The sequence below is a fragment of the Palaemon carinicauda genome, chromosome 39, assembly GCF_036898095.1.
Source record: "Palaemon carinicauda isolate YSFRI2023 chromosome 39, ASM3689809v2, whole genome shotgun sequence".
Taxonomy (NCBI): domain Eukaryota; kingdom Metazoa; phylum Arthropoda; class Malacostraca; order Decapoda; family Palaemonidae; genus Palaemon; species Palaemon carinicauda.
This window is the reverse complement of record NC_090763.1, coordinates 56,271,190-56,279,178: the sequence shown is the minus strand read 5'-3', so window position 1 is coordinate 56,279,178 and position 7,989 is coordinate 56,271,190.

The following is a 7,989-nucleotide window of genomic DNA, read 5'->3' as shown; positions in this document are numbered from 1 at the left end:
ATGATAGTTACTATTTTCCATATTCACGGGGATGATAGTTACTATTTTCCATATTCACGGGGATGATAGTTACTATTTTCCATATTCACGGGGATGATAGTTACTATTTTCCATATTCACGGGGATGATAGTTACTATTTTCCATATTCACGGGGATGATAGTTACTATTTTCCATATTCACGGGGATGATAGTTACTATTTTCCATATTCACGGGGATGATAGTTACTATTTTCCTTATTCACGGGGATGATAGTTACTATTTTCCATATTCAAGGGGATGATAGTTACTATTTTCCTTATTCACGGGGATGATAGTTACTATTTTCCATATTCAAGGGGATGATAGTTACTATTTTCCATATTCAAGGAGGTGATAGTTACTATTTTCCATATTCAAGGAGGTGATAGTTACTATTTTCCATATTCAAGGAGGTGATAGTTACTATTTTCCATATTCAAGGAGGTGATAGTTACTATTTTCCATATTCAAGGGGATTATAGTTACTATTTTCCATATTCAAGGGGATTATAGTTACTATTTTCCATATTCAATGGGATTATAGTTACTATTTTCCATATTCAAGGGGATTATAGTTACTATTTTCCATATTCAATGGGATTATAGTTACTATTTTCCATATTCAATGGGATTATAGTTACTATTTTCCATATTCAAGGGGATTATAGTTACTATTTTCCATATTCAATGGGATGATAGTTACTATTTTCCATATTCAAGGAGGTGATAGTTACTATTTTCCATATTCAAGGAGGTGATAGTTACTATTTTCCATATTCAATGGGATTATAGTTACTATTTTCCATATTCAATGGGATTATAGTTACTATTTTCCATATTCAATGGGATGATAGTTACTATTTTCCATATTCAAGGAGGTGATAGTTACTATTTTCCATATTCAAGGAGGTGATAGTTACTATTTTCCATATTCAAGGAGGTGATAGTTACTATTTTCCATATTCAAGGAGGTGATAGTTACTATTTTCCATATTCAAGGAGGTGATAGTTACTATTTTCCATATTCAAGGAGGTGATAGTTACTATTTTCCATATTCAAGGAGGTGATAGTTACTATTTTCCATATTCAAGGAGGTGATAGTTACTATTTTCCATATTCACGGGGATGATAGTTACTATTTTCCATATTCAATGGGATTATAGTTACTATTTTCCATATTCACGGGGATGATAGTTACTATTTTCCATATTCACGGGGATTATAGTTACTATTTTCCATATTCACGGGGATGATAGTTACTATTTTCCATATTCAAGGGGATGATAGTTACTATTTTCCATATTCAAAGAGGTGATAGTTACTATTTTCCATATTCAATGGGATTATAGTTACTATTTTCCATATTCAAAGAGGTGATAGTTACTATTTTCCATATTCAATGGGATTATAGTTACTATTTTCCATATTCAAGGGGATGATAGTTACTATTTTCCTTATTCAAGGGGATGATAGTTACTATTTTCCATATTCAATGGGATTATAGTTACTATTTTCCATATTCAATGGGATTATAGTTACTATTTTCCATATTCAATGGGATTATAGTTACTATTTTCCATATTCAAGGGGATGATAGTTACTATTTTCCATATTCAAGGAGGTGATAGTTACTATTTTCCATATTCAAGGGGATGATAGTTACTATTTTCCATATTCAAAGAGGTGATAGTTACTATTTTCCATATTCAATGGGATTATAGTTACTATTTTCCATATTCAAAGAGGTGATAGTTACTATTTTCCATATTCAATGGGATTATAGTTACTATTTTCCATATTCAAAGAGGTGATAGTTACTATTTTCCATATTCAATGGGATTATAGTTACTATTTTCCATATTCAAAGAGGTGATAGTTACTATTTTCCATATTCAATGGGATTATAGTTACTATTTTCCATATTCAAGGGGATTATAGTTACTATTTTCCATATTCAATGGGATTATAGTTACTATTTTCCATATTCAAGGGGATGATAGTTACTATTTTCCTTATTCAAGGGGATGATAGTTACTATTTTCCATATTCAATGGGATTATAGTTACTATTTTCCATATTCAATGGGATTATAGTTACTATTTTCCATATGCAAGGGGATGATAGTTACTATTTTCCATATTCAAGGAGGTGATAGTTACTATTTTCCATATTCAAGGGGATTATAGTTACTATTTTCCATATTCACGGGGATGATAGTTACTATTTTCCATATTCAATGGGATTATAGTTACTATTTTCCATATTCACGGGGATGATAGTTACTATTTTCCATATTCAATGGGATGATAGTTACTATTTTCCATATTCACGGGGATGATAGTTACTATTTTCCTTATTCAAGGGGATGATAGTTACTATTTTCCATATTCAATGGGATTATAGTTACTATTTTCCATATTCAATGGGATTATAGTTACTATTTTCCATATGCAAGGGGATGATAGTTACTATTTTCCATATTCAAGGAGGTGATAGTTACTATTTTCCATATTCAATGGGATTATAGTTACTATTTTCCATATTCACGGGGATGATAGTTACTATTTTCCATATTCAATGGGATTATAGTTACTATTTTCCATATTCACGGGGATGATAGTTACTATTTTCCATATTCACGGGGATGATAGTTACTATTTTCCATATTCAAGGGGATTTTAGTTACTATTTTCCATATTCACGGGGATTATAGTTACTATTTTCCATATTCAATGGGATTATAGTTACTATTTTCCATATTCAAGGGGATTTTAGTTACTATTTTCCATATTCACGGGGATTTTAGTTACTATTTTCCATATTCACGGGGATGATAGTTACTATTTTCCATATTCACGGGGATTATAGTTACTATTTTCCATATTCACGGGGATTATAGTTACTATTTTCCATATTCAAGGGGATGATAGTTACTATTTTCCATATGCAAGGGGATGATAGTTACTATTTTCCTTATTCAAGGGGATGATAGTTACTATTTTCCATATTCAATGGGATTATAGTTACTATTTTCCATATTCAATGGGATTATAGTTACTATTTTCCATATTCAATGGGATTATAGTTACTATTTTCCATATTCAAGGGGATGATAGTTACTATTTTCCATATTCAAGGAGGTGATAGTTACTATTTTCCATATTCAAGGGGATTTTAGTTACTATTTTCCATATTCACGGGGATGATAGTTACTATTTTCCATATTCACGGGGATGATAGTTACTATTTTCCATATTCAAGGGGATGATAGTTACTGTTTTCCATATTCAATGGGATTATAGTTACTATTTTCCTTATTCAAGGGGATGATAGTTACTATTTTCCATATTCAAGGGGATGATAGTTACTATTTTCCATATTCAAGGGGACGATAGTTACTATTTTCCTTATTCAAGGGGATGATAGTTACTATTTTCCATATTCAATGGGATTATAGTTACTATTTTCCATATTCAAGGGGATGATAGTTACTATTTTCCACATTCACGGGGATGATAGTTACTATTTTCCATATTCAAGGGGATGATAGTTACTATTTTCCACATTCACGGGGATGATAGTTACTATTTTCCATATTCAAGGGGATGATAGTTACTATTTTCCACATTCAAGGGGATGATAGTTACTATTTTCCATATTCAAGGGGACGATAGTTACTATTTTCCTTATTCAAGGGGATGATAGTTACTATTTTCCATATTCAAGGGGACGATAGTTACTATTTTCCTTATTCAAGGGGATGATAGTTACTATTTTCCATATTCAAGGGGATGATAGTTACTATTTTCCATATTCAAGGGGACGATAGTTACTATTTTCCTTATTCAAGGGGATGATAGTTACTATTTTCCATATTCAATGGGATTATAGTTACTATTTTCCATATTCAATGGGATTATAGTTACTATTTTCCATATTCAAGGGGATGATAGTTACTATTTTCCATATTCAAGGGGATGATAGTTACTATTTTCCATATTCAAGGGGATGATAGTTACTATTTTCCATATTCAAGGGGACGATAGTTACTATTTTCCTTATTCAAGGGGATGATAGTTACTATTTTCCATATTCAATGGGATTATAGTTACTATTTTCCATATTCAAGGGGATGATAGTTACTATTTTCCACATTCACGGGGATGATAGTTACTATTTTCCATATTCAAGGGGATGATAGTTACTATTTTCCACATTCACGGGGATGATAGTTACTATTTTCCATATTCACGGGGATGATAGTTACTATTTTCCATATTCAAGGGGATGATAGTTACTATTTTCCATATTCAAGGGGACGATAGTTACTATTTTCCTTATTCAAGGGGATGATAGTTACTATTTTCCATATTCAATGGGATTATAGTTACTATTTTCCATATTCAATGGGATTATAGTTACTGTTTTCCATATTCAATGGGATTATAGTTACTATTTTCCTTATTCAAGGGGATGATAGTTACTATTTTCCATATTCAAGGGGACGATAGTTACTATTTTCCTTATTCAAGGGGATGATAGTTACTATTTTCCTTATTCAAGGGGATGATAGTTACTATTTTCCATATTCAAGGGGACGATAGTTACTATTTTCCTTATTCAAGGGGATGATAGTTACTATTTTCCATATTCACGGGGATTATAGTTACTATTTTCCATATTCAATGGGATTATAGTTACTATTTTCCATATTCAAGGGGATGATAGTTACTATTTTCCGTATTCAAGGGGATGATAGTTACTATTTTCCGTATTCAAGGGGATGATAGTTACTATTTTCCACATTCACGGGGATGATAGTTACTATTTTTCGTATTCAAGGGGATGATAGTTACTATTTTCCGTATTCAAGGGGATGATAGTTACTATTTTCCACATTCACGGGGATGATAGTTACTATTTTTCGTATTCAAGGGGATGATAGTTACTATTTTCCGTATTCAAGGGGATGATAGTTACTATTTTCCGTATTCAAGGGGATGATAGTTACTATTTTCCACATTCACGGGGATGATAATTACTACTTTCTAATATATTCAAGAGGATAATTAACATTTTCTTATATCTTCAAGAGAATAATTACCATTTTTTACTAGCTTTAAGTAAAAAAGTCCTCTAGTGAGGTAGTGCCATAGGTGCACCAAAAGCAGCCCACTTTAGACATTACTTAAGGGTCATTGCTGCGTCTCTTGGGCTCCTAGCCTCACTCTCTCTTCCCCCCCCCCCCGCTTTTTTTTTTTTTTTTTTTTTTTTAAGCTCCCACTCTCTGGCCAGTCAAAGGACCCAATAACTCTCTAGCGATAGTATCTCAACGGGTGGCTCCGTTCCCGCTTCCTTTCTCATATTTTGGTGATGAATGACCTCCCAAGCCCCAGTGCCTGGTCTTACTGCTCAAATTCATATATCTAATGAATCAAATCAATTGAATTTTTTTCAACTTATCTATTATATTAAGATTTATCTTTTATATTAAGATTTATCTTTTAATAAATATTATAATCTGCTCTAATATTTTTAAAGATTAAGAAATGTTTTTACTCAACAATATTTTTTATAATCTTATACAATCTTTATACAAAGAAAATGTTTGCCATACATCATTCCAACATTATTTTCTAGTAATTTTAAAAGTAAATACAGAAAAGGCCTATCTTAAGCCTTCTATAAACGTGTTCTAACATTCTTTAAATTAATACGAGAAAGAGTTAACTTTTAGCCATTTGAATAACTTTCTGTAATGTTGGAAAGATTCAGGTTTTTTATCATTTCAATAACTTACCTTAAGTTTTTAAGGCATGTAGGGTAATGATCTATCTTTAAGTGATTTACTGTAGATAACATGCTCTAATGTTCTCTAAGGGTTGTGGTGGCCTATTGCAAATGCCCCCTCTTGGCGATCCTCGGACTGGGATTCGAGTCCCGCTCAAGCTCCATTGTTTCTTGTAGTGTCTGCAGCCTCGCCATTATTGTGAGTTAGGTTTTTGGGGAGCCTATAGCAGTCATTGTCTGGCTCTACCAGGTCATATGTATATATGGTCAGTCTCTAGGGCATTGTCCTGGGATTCGAGTTCCGCTCAAGCTCCATTGTTTCTTGTAGTGTCTGCAGCCTCACCATTATTGTGAGCTAAGGATGGGGGTTTTTGGGGAGGCTATAGCAGTCATTGTCTGGCCCTACCAGGTCATATGTATATATGGTCAGTCTCTAGGGCATTGTCCTGCTAGCTAAGGCATTTTCACTGTCCCTTGCTTCTGCCATTCATGAGTTCCCTTTAAACCTTTACGTGAATACGGGCAGATTCAACCTTCAATCATATAAACAACTTTCCTTTGAATTGAACAATTTAAAAATTACTTTTAGACATTTGAACAACATGCTCTAATAAGTTGCTTTAATAATTTAAAAGCAAATAAAGGAAAGGACCAAAGTCTATAGCAAGAAACTTTCCTAATTGCGGAGATTTGCCGGTCACATTTATCTCGCAGACAAAGTTTTAAATAACAGTTTCACCAAAGTTTTCCTATCTAAGTAAACTCGCCCAAATTGTTATTTAGGAAGTAAATGCCGCTTCTCTCATGAGATATATGAATTAATTTATTACATTCCTTGAGAAGAGCCTAAGCGTCTTTTCCAGAAGAATATAATGGGAAATGTTATAATTTTTGTATAAATTTGATGTAAAATTTAATGTAAAAATCGAGAATTATAAAATCCGATTTTTTTTTATCTATATTAACGTGTTTAAATTTCTTTATAGCTTATCTGGAGAACGTATTTAAATTTTATTATAACTTTTTCAGGGGAACGTTTTTAAATTTATTTATAGCTTTTTCAGGGGAACGTATTTAAATATATTTATAGTTTTTTTCTGGTGATTAAAATATATGAAATGTTTGACCGTATCTCTTATGAAATTTTGTTGACAACTTTCAAAAATAATTCTATTATTACTTGTACGTTGGTCCCAATGACCTTCTAATACACACACACACACATATATATATATATATATATATATATATATATATATATATATATATATATATATATATATACTGTATATATATATATATATATATATATATATATATATATACAGTATATATATATATATATATATATATATATATATATATATATATACGGTGTATATATATATATATATATATATATATATATATATATACAGTATATATATATATATATATATATATATATATATATATATATATATATGTGTGTGTGTGTGTGTGTGTGTGTGTGTGTGTATTGACTTACTCTTTATATGAAATCGAACATTTGCTGACAGATTCTGTCAAGCAAGGTGCTTCTCGGAAAGACGTGTACATTTTCATCGGGTTAGAACCAGGGCACGATTTCCTTATTACATTTTCATGGAATCTGTCGATACCGAGACCCAATGACAGAAAAAAGTTACATAAAATGTGAAAAACTGATACAAAAGTTTTGTCTTTTTCTTTTCTTTACGTATGACACTTCAGATCCGGGTTGAATAAATCATCTAATAAAATTCAGCCTGACTTGCTTTTCGTTTGACAACGTTCATTCTTCTCTCTCTCTCTCTCTCTCTCTCTCTCTCTCTCTCTCTCTCTCTCTCTCTCGCTGCCTTCACACACATGTATATATATATATATAAATATAAATATATATATATATATATATATATATATATATATATATATATATATATACAGTATATATACATATTTTATATATATATACAGTATACAGTATATATATAATTATTTTTGTCTATGCTCTTGAATATTGTTCTTCCCTTAAACATTGTTCTGCTTCTATATTAATTCGGGCACCTGTATTTCTCAATATGCAGTAAATCCTAATACTACCATTTATCTTCAGTGGTGTACTAAGAAACATTGTTACTTTTTAATTCTTACGGTCGCTTTTATCTCCTCTATCTTTA